The sequence below is a fragment of the Cervus elaphus genome, chromosome 2 (genome assembly GCF_910594005.1).
Source record: "Cervus elaphus chromosome 2, mCerEla1.1, whole genome shotgun sequence".
Classification (NCBI taxonomy): Eukaryota; Metazoa; Chordata; class Mammalia; order Artiodactyla; family Cervidae; genus Cervus; species Cervus elaphus.
In genome coordinates this window covers 22,314,955-22,332,958 of record NC_057816.1, presented here as the reverse complement: position 1 = coordinate 22,332,958, position 18,004 = coordinate 22,314,955, and the positions used below count along the sequence as shown (strand labels likewise).

The following is an 18,004-nucleotide window of genomic DNA, read 5'->3' as shown; positions in this document are numbered from 1 at the left end:
TCTTCTTGCCCCTTCCACGCTTAAGTGTACCCTTCCCCTGTAAATTCACCTGGATAGGTGTGTAGCATTTATAGGTCCTCATGCCCCAGTCCCCACCTCCACCTCCGCCCCTACCCACGGCTTGTCACTGAAGGAGGAAACAGACAGAACACGCTCCATCTGGAAAGCAGGACTCCATCTTGGGCCGGACTGTGGACTTTGAGCTATACGCCCAGTATCTATGGAAACAACATACCAACTGGGAAACCAGGGCCCCTGGATGGAAGAGCCCCAGGGCTCCTACCTAGACTCTCTGTCACCTAAAAGAATACCCTAATTATCTGTGTAACCAAATAGAATCATAAATTCTATTATGCTTATTGGGGTATGACCACAGGCCTATTGATAATTGTCCACTGTTAACTACCTAGGCTTAAGGCATACAAATCATGGGTTAACTTTGATTGTATCTTTCTTTTCCTTTGTTCAGACTAGTTTCAGAAAATCTGGGGAGGTGGGTTTGAACACGTACACTTAGGGTATATAAGGTTTTCACAAGAACTGGTCGGGGTCCTTGGCTAAGAGGAGACTCTCTCTGCCTTGGGCCCACCGGTGTAATAAACTGCACTCCACTATCTGCATTGTCCTTCTGAGTGAGTTTGTTACCCGGAACACGTGGCTACAACATCACCAGTCCAGGATGGGCTGCTCCAGACTGTATACCAGAATCCAATCCACACAGCATCTCAGAGAAAGTCACTTGTCGCCCAGGCTACTCAGAAGTACACCTTTAATCAGATCCGAAGACTGAGCCCTGAAAAAGACCTAGAGACATTATGGTCTCTCCTGCTCTCACGCAGATCAAACAAGCAGAGGGGACAAAGCCAGACCAAAATCCTAATCCAAAATATTCCAGTGCACAGCTCTCGGTTAGAAAGGATTTGAAGGGACATGAGATACAGCCGTTCCCCCGCTGGTGTCATCAGAGAGGGTCCTATAGTCCCTTCTCTCCTGCTCCTGTAAGGGAAAACACCCAGATTAGGGAGAGAGGAACAGTCCTGAACCTAGATCCTTCCATTCTCTGTTACGATAGGAAAAGAAAAGCCTGGGCCCTTTCTTTCTATGGGCTTTCCTGGTGGCTCAGACAGTAAAGAATCTGCCTGCAACGCGAGAGACCCGGCTTCAATTCCTGGGTTGGGAGGATCCCCTGGAGAAGGAAATGGCAACCCACTCCGGTACTCTTACCTGGAAAATCCCAAGGACGGAGGAACCTGTCAGGCTACAGTCCATGGCATCTCAAAAAGTGGGACACAACTGAGCAACTTCACTTTCACTTTGCTTCTACATTATCCTGGCAGGAATTCTGAGCTAAAGACTATGATTAAGGCTATGCCTGAGGCTCCTCGCCAAATGACAGAGAGAAACATCATGTGTTCATGTCATTGTGGCCATAAGATGCTATTTTTTAAAGAGTATTACTTTACATGTAATTATATCAGAGGTCTAAGTAATAATCAAGAGGTGGTTCCCTCAAACACTCTCTCAGACTTACTATAGAAAACCAGAAATCATGGCCTTCAAGTTCTCACGTGAACTTTCATATTTCAGCCACTGCCACTCACAACTTCACTTCCACCCTGGCACTGCTTACCCCAGAACAGTGGAGGGAGGAGCCTACTCTGTCCCCCTCCCCCATTTGGCCCTGGGGCCCAGGGATGATGCAGGCGGGAATCTCTGCACTCTATCCCTACAGAGATGACCAAAATTCATGCACACATTTTGTGAACCTGGAAATCGGACAGAGCTTTAACAGTATCTACATGACAAACTCTAGTTCTTGCTTTTATTTTACTTTTGAAAATAAATATAAATATATATAAATATTTGGATACTATATATATATGTATGTAGTCGCTCAATCCTGTCCCACTCTTTGCGATGCCATGGACTGCAGCCCGCCTGGCTCCTCTGTCCATGGGATTTTCAAGGCAAGAATACTGGTGTGGGTACCCATTCCCTTCTCCAAGGGATCTTCCTGGCCCAGGGATTGAAACTGCATCACAGGCAGATTCTTTACCGTCTGAGCCACCAGGAAAGCCCTGAATGTATATATTTATATACTCCCCCAATTAAATAAATCATATGTGTACATATAATATATATATATACTTACATAAATACATTAAATATAATGTATTTCCATTTTTAAAAGTAGAAAGCAGCGTCTAAAAATCAGCAAAGGGGACTTCCCTGGCAATCCAGTGACAAAGACTTCACGCTTCCACTGCAGGGGCACAAGTTTGATCCTTGCTCAGGGAACTAATGTCCCACATGCTGCTCAGCATAGGAAAAAACAAAAAAGATTATCACCTACTTTGAAAAAAAAAAAGGAAAAAAATTGCTTTTTAAATCAGCAAAGGCCTAAACATCTTCAGTGTCAGTTCAGAAGATGACGCCTACTGCCACCTAGTGGCGACATGCCTAAAATTCAAGGACAGGAATCAAAGGTGCTCAGGACTCACTTTCTAGCCCAGGGAACACCTGGTCTTTACACAGCAAGTTCCAAAACACAGAGAAAACCCAGATTTTGATTTACAAGTACATCTGCACAGGAGTTGCAGTGGGTATGAGGAGAGATGGTATAACATTTAGAAATGAACACCAGCCTTTAAAGGTACACAGGAAGTCTTAAGTATGTCTCACTATTCTTAAATTTTTTACAATTAAAGGAAAAGAGAGAGAAAGGGCATGGGGGGCACATTTTTAGGGTAATGAAGGCACCCTTATGTTTGTACACTGAAGAAAAAAATTAGTAGAGAAAACTATATTGAAGGTACAAGGAAGAAAATGGAACTTAGAGGATGTGAAATACCTGAGGGGATGAGAAGGAGTGGGATCAAGAGCTTTTGACCATATTCAGTATCACTCATTATTGTAAATACTAAAGGAAGTAGGAATTGATAGACAATTCTTTTATTTTTCATTTTTATTGGAGTATAGTTGCTTTACAATGTTGTGTTCGTTTCCACTGTACAGCAAAGTGAATCAGTTATGTGTAAACAAATAGCACCTCTTTTCTGGACTTCCTTCTCATTTAGGTCACTGCAGGGCACTGGGCGGAGTTCCCTGCATTGTACAAGAGGTTCTCACTAGCTAACTATTTTATACATAGTATCAATGGTGTGTCCATGTCAACCCCCAACTCCCAATTCATCCCACCCCACCCACTTCCCCCCTTGGTGTCCATATATTTGTTCTCTACATTGATAGACACTTCTATAGATGAATCGGGGCCATTCTTAATTTTAAAATGTCCATTGTTGTAATGAGCTGAATTGTGTCCCCTCAAAATTTATATGTTGAAGCCCTAACCCTCAGTATCTCACAATGTGAGAGTATTTGGAGATAAGACCCTTGAAGAGGTAATTAAATAGTATCTCAGAATGCGATAGTGTTTGGAGATAAGGCCGTTAAAGAGGTATTTACGTTACAATGAGGCCACTAGTGAAATAAAGTGAACTGTTAGTAGCTCAGTCCTGTGGGACTCTTGGCCACCCCATAGACTGTAGCCTGCTAGGTTCTCTCTCCATAAAATTTTCCAAGCAAGAGTACTGGAGTGAGTTGCCATTCCCTTCTCCAGGGAATCTTCCAGACTCAGGAATTGAACCTGTGTCTCCTGCTTTGCAGGCAGATTCTTCACTGTCTGAACCACCTGGGAGGCCACTAGGGTGGGCCCTAATCCAACCGGACTATGTCCTTAGAAAAGGAAGACATTCAGACACAATGAGAGACACCAGGGGTGCATGCACAAGGAGAGAAAGCCGTGTGATGACACAGGGAGAAGGCGGCCATCTGCAAACCAGGCAGGATGTGTGTCCTCAGGAGAAACCAAGCATACTGGTACCTGGATCTTGAACTTGTGGCCTCCAACACTGTGGTAAAATAAATCTCTGTTGTTTAAGCCACCCATTCTATAGTATTTAGTTGTGGCAGCCCTAGCAAAGTAATACAGATGCATTTCTATTTTGAGTTTTTTTTAAATACATATTATTTGTTTATTTATGTGGATGTGCTAGGTGTCTTAGTTCTGGCCTACAGGATCCTTAATTGCAGCATGTGGGGTCTAGTTCCCTGATCAGGGATCAAACCCAGGCTCATTGCATTGGGAGCACAAAGTCTTAGCCACTGGACCACTAGGGAAGTCCTAATGTATTCCTGTTAAAACCTGACCCAAGAACTAGATGCCCACCACCTCTTCTATTACTTAATGTTGTGTAGAAGGGAAAAGAGAATGCCATTAACCAAGAGAAAGGATTTAGAGGCAGAAGAATCAGAATGGAAGTGGTAAAACTACCGCTATATGCAGATGATATTATTATACATCCAGAAATGTCAAAGGAATCAATGAAAATATACTAAAAATAATACCAGTAAAACTGCAGGAATAAAATTAGAAATCAGTATACTTCATATACAAACAATAACCTGTTAGAACATATAAAATAAATCTCATTTCAATAGAAAAGTAAAATAAATTCCCAAGCAAAAATCTAACAAGAATTTTAACAAAACCTATATGACTAAAGATATAAACACACATAACAAACACAAAGAAATATAGAAAGACATTTCAAGCGCTTGGATTGGAATACTCAACCAAATATATCAGTTGTGACTTTGTTTATAATAGGATTTCAATAAAAATAGCATCAGGCTTTTTTCAAGAGAAATCCACACTGATTATAAAGTTTATGTGAAAGAATAAACAAGCAAGAATAACATGAAAACTGAACATGCACGTTGTTTAGAAGCTAACCTTAATAGGTATGGAAACATTACAAAGTTTCTATAATTAAAACAGGTTGGTGTTAACACATGAATAGAATGGTAGAATGTTGAAATAGAATATAAAACTCACATATAGACTGGAGAACAATAGAAATGGAATATATGATGAAAGTAGCATCTCAAATCAGCAGAGAAAAAAATGGGTTCCCATTTTCTTAAATAGTAATGTTACAACTGGATACAACCACATGAAAAGTAATAAAATTAGATTCCTTTTTCACACCATAGGCAGTATAAATTTCAAATGTATCCAAATATATATTTATATCACAGATAAAAAGCTAATGTCTTAAAAATAAAGAGCTGCTACAAATTGAGAATCCAGAGACCTACAACCCAAGAGAAATTGGGCAAAAGATATGAAGAGATTTCCAAGAAAATAGAAATATTAATGGCTTTTAAATGTATGAAAAGATGCTCAACTTTTCTCATATAAGAATTGCAGATTAAAATTACAGAAAAGATACTTCAAGAAAAACTGGGTTTGAGACTTTTCTTTTCCAACGTCGATGGAGCAACAGTGTTCAGATTTTCCTTATGCTTTAAACAACTGGAAAAATAGAATATATGAAACAGTTGTTTTCAGACATTGACAAAAGGCAGCAGAAGAATCTAATTCCGGCAAAAAAAGAAAAAAAAAAAGAAAGAAAACCAAATGTGATCATTCTGACTTTCTCCCTAGAGACGATTTCTATAAAAGGGTGCCAGAAAAGAGAAGCAAACCAAGCTTGGTGGTTTCTCTAACTGAGGAGACAGATGCTAGGCTTCAGGGAGCCCAAAGCAGCTAGAGTCTGTGGAGCCGAATATGTGTGCAAACAAGAATTCCACAAACCTGCATAGAGGTCTAATCGAGACTTGGACTTGATATCATACCTGAGTACAGTAAGTCCCCTGCATACGAATGAGTTCCATTCTGAGAGCATGTTCCTAAGACCAATTTGTCCATAAGTCCCCCCAAAGTTAGCCTAAATACCCAGCTGACGCAATCAGCCACATAGTACTGTACTATAATAAGTTTATAATACTTTTCACACAAATAATACATTTAAAAAAAAAGAAAACATTTTTAATCTTACAGTACAATTCCTTGACAAGTTTAATAGTATATACCAGCTACATCACCCCTGCTTTTATGCTTGCCTTGGACATCTTGGGCTTGAAATAAAGATACTGCACTATTTAACTCTACATAACACTGTACAGAGTAAGCCCACAAAAGCGTAACCACTCGTGGAGGATGCTAGCACGTGACAACGTAAGTCAGACACGTGAACTAACTTAGGTGATTGGACATGTGTGCGCACATTCACATCTTTGCAAGTTCACAGCTTGAAAGTTCATGGGTAGGGGATTTAATGTACAGTTAAATTCCATGAGGCCAGTTTAAAAAAGAAGAACAAAAAGAGCATCTTGGACAAAATCAATTACCAAAGAGCAATAAGTAGAACAACTCCCAGAGCTCACACAGCCTGGCATCATCCAAATTCTTACTAACAAGAGAGAAGAGATTTTAATAAATCCAGGGGACATACCCTGAGCTGCTCTAGATGTACCCTAGGAAAGCTCAAAAACAAATTTCAAAGGGTCAAATTGATTCTAAAGATAAGTAAAATCTGCCAGAAGAAAGCCCAGCACACTTTAAAGGAATAGAGTAAAATCTAACATTCAACAACTTAAGATCTATAATGACCACATCCAATCAAAAAGTACCTGATATGGAAGAAGTAGAGAAATGTGGCCTGTAAACAGCAGGAAAGTAAGTCAACAGAAACAGCTAAGAAATAACAGAGATGATGGAATTGGCAGATAGAAACTTTAAATTAGCTATTTATAAATATACTCAATATGCTCAATAATTTAAATATACATTTTTAGTGTGCTTTTTTAAGCACACTAAAAGAAAGACATTTTAAGTGAAACATCTAATACTGAAAAATATATAGTATCTGAAAAGAAAAAAATCACTTCCTTGTATTAACATCAGATTCAACACTGCAGAAGAAAATGTCAATGCCTTTAAAGACATAGCTATAGAATCTAAACTGAAACACAGGGAAAAGACTGATATGAAAATGAGTAGAGTCTCAGTAACCTATGCAACAATATCAAGCAGTTTAACATAGATGAAATTTGAGTCCTAGCAAGAGAAAGGGGGAAAAAGAAAAATACCTAAATTTATAATGGCCAATAAAAGTAAAGAGGGAAAGTAAAAAAGAAAAACACTAAATTAAAAATATTTTAAGCCTATATATATATACAGGCTTATATATATATATATAATGGCCAGAATTTTTCCAAGTTAGATGAAAAGTATATACCCACACTTCCAAGGAGCCCAATGAATCTACAAGCAGAATAAACGAAAATAAAACTACACAAAGCTGCATCATAGTCAAATTGATGAATATCAGACATAAAGAGAATGTTTTAAAAGTAACCAGAGGAAAAACAGCACATTACATACAGAGGAACAAAATAAGAATGACTAGACTACTCATCAGAAATGCAGAAGACATAAGCAAAAAAGATAATGGAATGGCATCTTTAAAGTACAGAAAGAAATGTCAATCTTGAATTCTATATTCAGTGGTAACATCTTCCAGAATTGGAGGTGAAATAAATAACATTATATAAACAAAAACAGAGAATCTTCTGCCAGCTGATTGTACTACAAGAAACATGAAGGGAAGTTCTCCAGGCAGAAGGAAAAAAGATGGAAGACTGGGGAACCCCTAAAATTGTAAAAATTAGCCTTGGAGATATAATGTAAATATAAACTTGGAGAGCACCTAAAATTGTAAAAGTGTGTAGATAAATATGAAAGATATTTTTCTCAATTTTTAATATGATCATAAATAAAAGAAGGAAAGATGATAGAAAATGAGGAGCATGGGCTGCAAATGTAGGTGGAGTGGTGAGGTTAGGCCTCACTGTGAAGGTAATACTTGTGCAAAGACATGGTTGAAGTTCCCCTCGGTCATATCAGCTACTCTAGCGTCCATTTGGGTGAACATGCCTCAGTAAAACATCCCCCCTCGGCAATGTATTTCTATCACACACTTCAGTAACCATACCTAAGCCCAAAGCAAAGGAAAATTTAGATACAATGAGAGTTTAGAGGAACAGATTTCTTATGACTTAAGAAATCGTAAGTCATTTCATGAAGGTACCTGTGTATACCTAATTCTGTATGCCAAACACCCAGCCCTGGCACCTCTAAATTCCATACACTATACAACTGACTTCAGGAAGGGATACGATAAAGCCATTTCTTCAAGGACTAATATAACTGATATGTGATCACCTGTACTCCACATTCCTCATTTCAGGTCACTGTTATCTGAATGAGGACAGGCTTCTCAGCCAGAGCAATAAATCTCAATATGGTAAAAATTCAAACCTCAGAGAGTGGGTAGGTTAGATATATTCTTGGTCAGAGTTAAGTGCTAGAGTTCCCTTGGAGAAGTTATTAAATCATAATACAGAGGTCAAAACCCATCTTCCTCAAGGCCTGTTTATGTTTATGAGAGTAAGAATGCACTTATCAATGATTGCTTACATTTCTCTGTGGCCAATATTCAACCAAGACTCAGAAGTAATGGTGACTTATTTATCGATTTTTCACTTAGAATTTTGCTGCATGCTTCAGGATTATTAATAAATCCCAATCCTTGTCCTCAATCCCACTGCACAAAGTTTACATCAGAGAAAAGTGGCCCTTGCTTCAGCAGCACATATGCTACAAACAGAGGAAAAACAATTCATTATCACAAACTTCAAATAAGCCCCAGAAGGCAGACTCTCCCTGGGACTCAAGAGCAAATAAGACCTCAGGGGTTCATTAAAAGTTGACTTTTCTCCAAAATCCTCTGAGGGCCCTTGTCTGAATGATGCAACATCAGGAAAAGTTCCTCTGAGTTGAAGTTACTTCAGAAATTGTTGCCATGGAAGCATCGTTTCAAATGCATTTCAAAGCTATTAGAGCAGCCCCTTTTCGTGTGTTTGTACTTTTGCTTTTTCTGCTTTATTTTTACTTTTTTTGAGATAGAATTTGAAGTAAAATCTCAGCCTTTTGCAACCCCATGGACCGTAGCCCACCAGGCTCCACTGTCCATGGAATTCTCCAGCAAGAATACTGGAGTGGGTTGCCATTTCCTTCTCCAGGGGACCTTCCCAACCCAGGAATTGAACCCATGTCTCCTGAAATATGGGTGGATTCTTTACCATCTGAACCACCAGGGAAGCCTCTTATTTTTACTGTTTTTGAGGTAAAATTCACAAAACGTAAAATGTACCATTTTAAGGTGTATATACGGTGGTTTTTAGTACATTCACATTAATGTGCAACCATCAGCACTAATTCCAGAATATTCCATTGGCTCAAAAAGAAACCCCATCACTTCCCATTCCCTCTGCCTCCTGGTCCCTGGCAACCAGTAATCTGCTTTCCAGCTCTACTGATTTATGTCTTCCGGTCACTTCATATGAATAGAATCATACAACATGCACCCTTTCGTGTTGGCTTCTCTCACTCAGCTTAATGTTGTCAAGGTCTGTCCATGTTGTATAACATATATAACCACAGCATTTTGGGGGGCTGAATAATATTCCATTGTATAAATATATCACATTTTAATTATTTATCCATACAACAGTTGGTGGACATTTGGGTAGCTTCCATTCGGGGGGCTATTGTAAATAATGCTGTCTGAAGGTCGGCCAGAGGTGAGAGCTACGGTTCTTCTCAGGTCTTTTCTGAGCATGTGCCCAGCCTCAATGATGTGTGTGATCTTCTAAATTGCCAGGAACACATGGGCTCTTTTCAAAGCCCTTATTTTCAAAAACACATCACTGTCTAGCCATTCTGCCCAATATCCTTGGTTAATCTTGTGTTTGCCCCTACTGTTATTCCTTGCCCCAGGTGATAGTTACTAATACGTGTGTGCATATGTGCTCAGTCGCTCAGTCGTGTCTGACTCTTTGCAACCCGGTGGACTGTAGCCCACCAGGCTCCTCTGTCCATGGAATTTTTCAGGCAAGAATGCTGAGTGGGTTGCCGTTTCCTCCTCCAGGGGATCTTCCCCACCCAGGGATCGAACACAAGTCTCTTGCGTCTCTTGCGTTGGCAGATGGATTCTTTACCACTGTGCCACCTGGATACATTTGCCTTTAAACATTTTCCACACACAGCCTCTTCTCCCTGTAATCCAATCAGCCAGTGGGGAGAAGGAGGTGACCAGGTCAGGCAAAATAGAGGCAAGCCCTTTTATTATCTTTCAGAGAGGCACCAGGCAGGTCAAAACGAATAACCTCAGTTCTTGGAGAATAAGGTCTGTCATGCTCCTTCTAGTACTGGTACTTAACATACCAAGAACACAGCCTGCTGTCTCCAAGGCCCACACTGGGTTGAGAGCAGGAGATGCAGTCAGGATAAGTTACAATGCCACAAAGCTCTCTTACGGAGAGTCAGGTTTTTTTTTTTTTTTTTTTTTTTGAGCATGTGTTCCCCTGGTTGCTACAAGCTTTTGGTTAGTACCCAGAGTTCCAAGAAAGTCTATTTTGAACATTTTTGTCACTTTTGTTTGTTGCTTTTTGTCAATGAAAGGACTTTGAAAGTTCCCTATTCTGCCATTTTGGCTGTTACGATGCTCTAGACTCCACCCCTCTCAAAGCTGATGCATCCTACTTGAATTACAAATCATATGGCCCTGCTAAGTATTCAGAAAATAAACTTTGGAATTAGTGTGATCTCAGTACATACCCTGGCTCTGCCACTTCCTAGCTGGATGACAGCGGGAAATTTGCTTAACCTCTCACTGAACTTCAAAGCCCCTATCTTGAAATGTGGATAATAAATAGACACAACTCAGAACTGTAGTTATGCATAAGTAAAGCCATTCTGGTACTACAGTTGAAGGTATAAAGCTTACCAGGCAATGTGGATTTCCCTGTCTTTACCACTGTAATCTGAAGCCTGAAGGAGCATGGTTGGGGCAGGTATTATTAGTGGAGTGTGTGTGTGTGTGTGTGTGTGTGTGTGTGTGTGTTCAGTGGGAAGGGAATCATATAAAACCACGTATCTTAAAAGGCAACCCAATAAAGCAAGCTGTAAACAGTATATGTAATATGATCTCATTTCAGAAAAAAGAAAGGCATATGTGTCCATACAAAAATATCAGGAAGGACAGACATTAAGTAATTAAGAATGCAGAGGAAATATGGTGTTTTTAATTCTCATTTTTTCTCATCCACTTATATTTTCTCATTTGCTTCATGCACATATCTTGCTTTTGAAACCTTAAAAAATGCTTATGAAATATAGCAATAATATCCCACTTGTCCCCAGAAATTCAATGAACCTATTTAACTTGAAAAAATAAAGTCGTATATAAAAGTAAGTTATAGCAAAGCAGCATGTTACAGAGAGGACAGGATGGGCTGGTGTCAGAAGTCCTGGGTTCTAGGTCATGCCCAGGTCTGCCCTTTACTAGCTGTGTGACCTCAAGTAATTTGAGTAACCTTTTTTTGAACTTTATTTGTGCATTTATTTATGTTTTTGACTGCACTGGGTCTTTGTTGCTGCTCACAGATATTTGCTAGTTGCAGCAAATGGGGGTTACTCTCTAGTTGCAGTGCATGGGCTTCTCATTGCAATGGCTTCTCTTGTTGCAGAGCACAGGCTCCAGAGTGCAGTCTCAGTAGTTGTGGAGCATGGGCTTAGGTACCCCAGGGCATATAGGATCTTCCCAGACCAGGGATCGAATCCCTGTCCCCTGCATTGGCAGGTGAATTCTTAACCACTGGACCACCAGGGAAGTCCTTGAGTAACTTCTTGAGATTCTGTTTCCTAGAAGATGAAAACAATAATACACCTTTCCTCTTTTTTCACTATGTGATGCTGATAATAAGACATCCAGAGTAAAGCAAGTGCCTGAGAGATACAAGTGTGAGGAGCTAAAAGGCTACAAACTAGAGTGCGCTTGCATGCTAAGTTGCTTCAGTCGTCTCGGACTCTTTGTGATGCTATGGATTGTAGCCCACAAGGCCCCTTTGTTCATGAGATTCCAGGCAAGAATACCGGCGTGGGTTGCTGTGCCCTCCTTCAGGGAATCTTCCCGACCCAGTACATCTCCAGCATTGGCAGGCACGTTCTTTCCCACTAGCTCCACCTGGGAAGCCCACAAACTAGAGCAGTGGTTCTCAAATGTTAACGTGCATCAGAATCCTCTAGAAAAACTATTAAGACTCAGACAGCCAGGCCCCCTCTCCAGAGCTTCCAATAGGTCTGGAGTGGGGCCCAAGGATTTATACATTCCCAGTCAATGCTGCCGATGCTGGTCTGGGGACCACCCGTTGAGAACCACTGAACTGCAGGCAAGAGAAAAGAACAGAATTTTCAGGGTCAAGTTTAAGCCACCTCTTAGTTCTGTGACTTTGAACAACTCTCTTCATCTATCTGCACATGAGTTTCCTCACCAATTAAAAAAAAGCATATTATAATTCCTGCTAATAAATACCATCTGCCCCCAAGATTTTTATGAGGATTAAAAATTTAAACTTGTGAAAAGAATGCATAAACTCTACTGAATTATGCAAATAGCATTAATTATATAAGTTAGGCAACTAAAGTAGCGAGAATTTAAATTATTTTTATTTTAGGAAATACATCTCAGACACAGAGATGTCTGTCAGTTTAGATTCCCAACAGTAAAGATCCATGCTTCTGGAAAGCTTGTGTGAAAATCTGAGTCTTTTGCCACTGCTGATGGAGATGAGTGCCTTGCTTAAGAGCCATGATAGAAACATGTAAACAATAATAATAATAACACAAAAGTTTAAATTCATTGAAACAGTATTTTTCAAGTGTGTCTGGGTGTGTGTGTGTGTGTGTGTGTGTGTGTGTGTGTGTGTCCGCACATGCTCAGTCACGTCTGACTCTTTGCAGTCCCTTGGACAAAAGAACCTGACAGGCTCCAGTCCATGGGATTCTCCAGGCAAGAAGACTAGAGTGGGTTGTCATTCCCTACTTCAGGGGATGTTCCTGACCCAGACATATAACTGGCATCTCTTGCCTCTCCTGCATTGACAGGCAGATTCTTTACCACTAGCACTACTTAAGAAGCCTGAATAATTCCCAATTTGTAACTAAAAATGTTTGGACTTCAAATGGCCAAATAATTTGCCCAGGGTCCCACAGCAAAGATTAAAATCAGGGTTTTCTAACTAATATGCTTACAATGCTATTTATTGATTCAGCTAATTGAGACATAATTCAGGGCCTAGAATAGTAGCTACAGTTTTTTCATCATTATTTGCTTGGGGAATTACTGCCAATTCAATTTGATTGGGATTTAGTTCTCTTATAATCCCCACCCTCAGTACACTTCTCCTCTCCTCTCAATATGGGTACATCACAATTTTCATTTCTCAGCACATAACTATGTACTGTGATTATGTTTTCCTACTTGCTCCATTTTATTTTTTCCCAGAGTAGATATTGTCCCCATGGTTTTTTATGTGCCTCTCCTTAATATTTCCACATACTCCAATTCCAGGGGGAGAATGTGGCATGAGAAGAAGAATTCAAGGACAGACTTCCCGGGACCCCAATGCCAAGGGCACAGAGCCGAGAGGGTTTTGGTTCCCCACGTGAATCATTTCTCTTTTGATCTGTGAGTGTCATATTCCATTTCTGGTTCCACCTACTTCTAACCTCATCTAACCTGAATTTTCCTGAGCTCCTCTGAGCACATCTTTTTTTCTTAGTTCCCTTATTTTATTCAGAATAAACTACATTCCAAGCCTAATTTGCTCAATTTTTTAAGCTACAAAACTTTTCTGAATCCCCGATTTTTCAAGCTAAAAATCTCTCAGTTGATATAATGTAATCTTTCTTTAGTAGAACAGTGTCTTTGGTCTAGAGTCAGAGATGCTGGCTTTTGAACAATCATAGGACTTAAGCCCAATCACCAATTTGTTGGATTCGACTTCATATGCAAAGTAAATCCAGTTATTGGCATAAATACGCAAAGTACTATAGCCTACTTCATCTTTTATTTTCAGTACTTATACCCACAAGCATATATACAATATTTTCACAAATACTCAGCTGTGATAAGATGCATGTTTTTGTGGGTGTCTATAATCCCTTGTTCTTTATCCTTTTCCTTCTTCTTTGGCTACCTCTGGCCACACTACAGACATGCCACATGCAGGCACCTAACACACAGTTTCCTTATGGTCTTCTCTGACATCTGTGCACATTAAAATTCAATTAGTCAAGCTCATTAACACTGATAACACATGGCCTGGCAGCTTGCAGACTGTCCCCCTTTTGGGGATGGTTTCTCAGGAAACACCACGTGATGCTCTCACCCCAGCTGCTGTCCTCCAATTTAGCTGGGAACTAACCCAGAGAGCTCAGATGGTGAAGAATCTGCCCGTAATGCTGGGGACCCAGGTTTGAGCCCTGGGTCGGAAAGATCCCCTGGAGAAGGGAATGGCCACCCCCTGCAGTATTCTTACCTGGGAAATCCCATGGACAGAGGAGGCCGGCAAGCTGTATCCGATGGGGTTGCAAAGAGTCGGACATGACTGAGGGGGCTAACATTTTCACTTTCACTTTCAACCTCCCCAAAGTAGGAAGATACCTGCTGAGTTAAATCATAGAGCTTCAAGTCCTGGGAAAAACTAAGGTCAATTTCCAGATGCCTAATGACAATTCACATTTCTATAGCAACTGAGCATTTGAAAAAAAATATTTCCATATGCATTATCCCATTTTGTGCTTATAACACACCATAGCAGTTGATATTTTTATTTCTCATTTTATAGATAAGGACATGACTTGTCATTCAGTAAGTAATATAAAAACACCACACTGTATTCCATGGATTTGGGATAATGTCAGCTTTACATTATCATGTTCTAGTGAATATTTTGGAATTGGCTATAGGAAAGAGGAGATTACATTTCTGAAGTGAAATGCATGTCCAAGAAATAAAACAGAAACTTTTATCTCTAAATATATGAGGAAGTTGTAGGCAGGAAAAACTCCAGGCCTTGCCCATTTCCTCTAACCATGCTGGTCTCTGAAACACTGCCCACCTGGTCTGACTCCTAACAAACATTAGCAGTAGTAAGATGAATAAAACACGTGAAACAGTTATGGGGGAGATGCTCATTCCTGGCCTTGGCACAGGCCTCCCACCTAGAAGGGAATGGCTGCAGAAAATGGCTCTACAGAAACAGATTTCATTCTCAGGGAATCAACAAGACAACCAGGGGCCCAGCTCTCTCTCTTCCAAGGAACACCACAGTGGGCGCCCAGTCTTGACTGCTCCAACTTTTCTTAATCCTCAACTTCACACTCGCATTTACTACTTTCCTCGGAAATTCGTCTTTTGTGGCTCTCTGCAGCTACTCTGTTATTCAGTTCAGTTCAGTCGCTCAGTCGTGTCCGACTCTTTGAGACCCCATGGACTGCAGCATGCTAGGCTTCCCTGTCCTACACCATCTCCAGAGTTTGCTCAAACTCATGTCTATTGAGTCAGTGATGCCATCCAGCAATCTCATCCTCTATTGTCCCCTTCTCCTCCTGCCTTCAATCTTTCCCAGCATCAGGGTTTTTTCCATTGAGTCAGTTCTTTGCATCAGGTGGCCAAAGTATTGGAGTTTCAGCTTCAGCATCAATCCTTCCAATGAATATTCAGGACTGATTTCCTTTAGGATGGACTGGTTGGATCTCCTTGCAGTCCAAGGGACTCTCAAGAGTCTTCTCCAAAACCACAGGTCAAAAGCATCAATTCTTCAGCACTCATTTTTCTTTATAGTCCCACTCTCACATCCATACATGACTACTGGAAAAACCATAGCTTTGATTAGATGGACCTTGGCAGCAAAGTAATGTCTCTGCTTTTTAATATGCTGTCTAGGCTGGTCAAAGCTTTTCTTCCAAGGAGCAAGCATCTTTCAATTTCATGGCTGCAGTCACCATCTGCAGTGATTTGGGGGCCCAAGAAAGTAAAGTCTATCACTGTTTCCACTGTTTCCCCATCTATTTGCCATGAAGTGATGGGACCAGATGTCATGATCTTAGTTTTTTGAATGTTGAGTTTTAAGCTGGTTTTTCACTCTCCTCTTTCACTTTCATCAAGAGGCTCTTTATTTCCTCTTCTCTTTCTGCCATAAGGGTGGTGTCATCTGTGCTAATAAGTAAAGACTGATGAGTAACTCACAAAGGACAATGTTAATACAAGGCACAATGTCTATGGTTGAAACCAACCAACTGCATTACAAATATTGCAACTATCAGCAGGACCTGATAAGAATATGATGATGCACTGGTCATGGGTCAGCATGTAACCCTTAGCCATGACCAATACAAGCAAGAAGTAGAGCTATGACAAGCCATCCTCAAAGGAGAGGATCTTCTTCTCTGACACAAAGTTCATCAGTACTTTAAGGGTCTTACCCTTAAAATAGCCCCAATACTTTGGCCACCTGATGCTGACCCATGACCAGTGTATCATCGTATTCTCATCAGTTCCTGCTTTACACCAGTTTTATACTAACAGCTCTCAAACATTTAATCTCAAGATCCCCCTGCCGTCTTAAATAGCATCAAGGAACAAAGAGCTTTTATATATGAGAGAGACATCAACTTATATTTACCAAATTAGAAATTAAAGCTGAAAATCTTTATTTATTTTGAAGCAAGAATAACAAATCTGTTACATGTTAACATAAATATTTTTGTGAAAAGTAACTATATATTCCAAAATAAAACAAAAATTTAGTAATAAGAGTGACACTCCTGTGCAGTTTTGCCTGTCTCTCTAATTTCTAGCTTAATATTAATTTAAAAATAGATGGAATGTCATATTTGCCTCTGCATTCAACCTATTGAAATATCACATATCTTGTAGCCTCCAGAAAAGTTTACATTCATGCAAGAATGAGAGTTAAAGATCAGATAATGCCAATATTGGTATGAAAAGAGTTTTGACCTTGCAGACTCCCTAAAAGGGCTTCAAGGACTCTCAGCGGTTCCTAGATCACACTTTAAGAACCCTTGCTTAACATCCAACAGACTGACAAAAATATCAAATTAGATGGTGCTAACAAAGCTATGGTTTTCCCAGTAGTCATGTACAGATGTGAAAAAGCTGAGCGCCGAAGAATTGATGTTTTTGAACTGTGATGTTGGACAAGACTCCTGAGAGTCCCTTGGACTGCAAGGAGACCAAACCAGTCAATCCTGAAGGAAATCAGTCCTGAATATTCATTGGAAGAACTGATGCTGAAGCTGAAGCTCCAATACTTTGGACACCTGATGCAAAGAACTGACTCATTGGAAAAGACCCTGATGCTGGGAAAGATTGAAGGTAGGAGGAGATGGGGACGACAGAGGATGAGTTGGTTGGATTGACATGAGTTTGAGCAAGCTCTGGGAGATGGTAAAGGACAGGGAAGCCTGGCGTGTGCAGTCCATGGGGTCCCAAAGAGTCAGACATGAGAGCAACTGAACAACAGCAACAACTCTTGGTGAAAATGCGGGAATATGAGAAACTTTGCACACCACAGCCATTCTAGGAGCAATATGATACCACCTAAATGGAGCTAGGGCTTCCCTGATGCTCAGTTGGTAAAGAATCTGCCTGCAATGCAGGAGACCCCGGTTCAATTCCTGGGTTGGGAAGATTCCCTGGAGAAGAATACTCCAGTATTCTTGGGCTTCCCTTGTGGCTCAGCTGGTAAAGAATCTGCCCGCAATGTGGGAGACCTGGGTTTGATCCCTGGGTTGGAAGATCCCCTGGAGAAGGGAAAGGCTACCCACTCCAGTATTCTGGCCTAGAGAATTCCATGGACTATATAGTCCATGGGCCAGCAAAGAGTCAGACACAACTGAGCTATTTTCACTTTCTGCTAGAATAGGAACAAATCAAGCTAAGTATATGCTGCCCTACAAGCTAGAAATTCTAGTCCTTGATGTATATCCCAATTGAATTCTTTCATGGAACTATAAGGGAAAATGTGCATGATGTGTGGTACAAGGAATACAGGCAAGATAAATGCTCATCAACAGGCAAGCAAGTAGATAAAATGAAATATTTTGCAGCAGTAGAAACAATTCATTATATCTGTGTATGTAGCAATGTGGATGGACTTAAGAGGT

The 18,004-nt window shown here is 40.3% G+C and overlaps 1 long non-coding RNA gene across 1 annotated transcript; it reads right to left on the bottom strand.

Annotated features, from left to right (window-relative positions):
- Positions 1–752: 752 nt before the first annotated feature.
- On the bottom strand, positions 753–1,535 carry LOC122675529. The gene is made up of 2 exons (XR_006335289.1): positions 1,225–1,535; positions 753–996 (listed from the first exon to the last, which is right to left on the bottom strand). It is a non-coding gene; the product is annotated as an uncharacterized LOC122675529 (long non-coding RNA).
- Between the last annotated feature and the right edge of the window lie 16,469 nt (positions 1,536–18,004).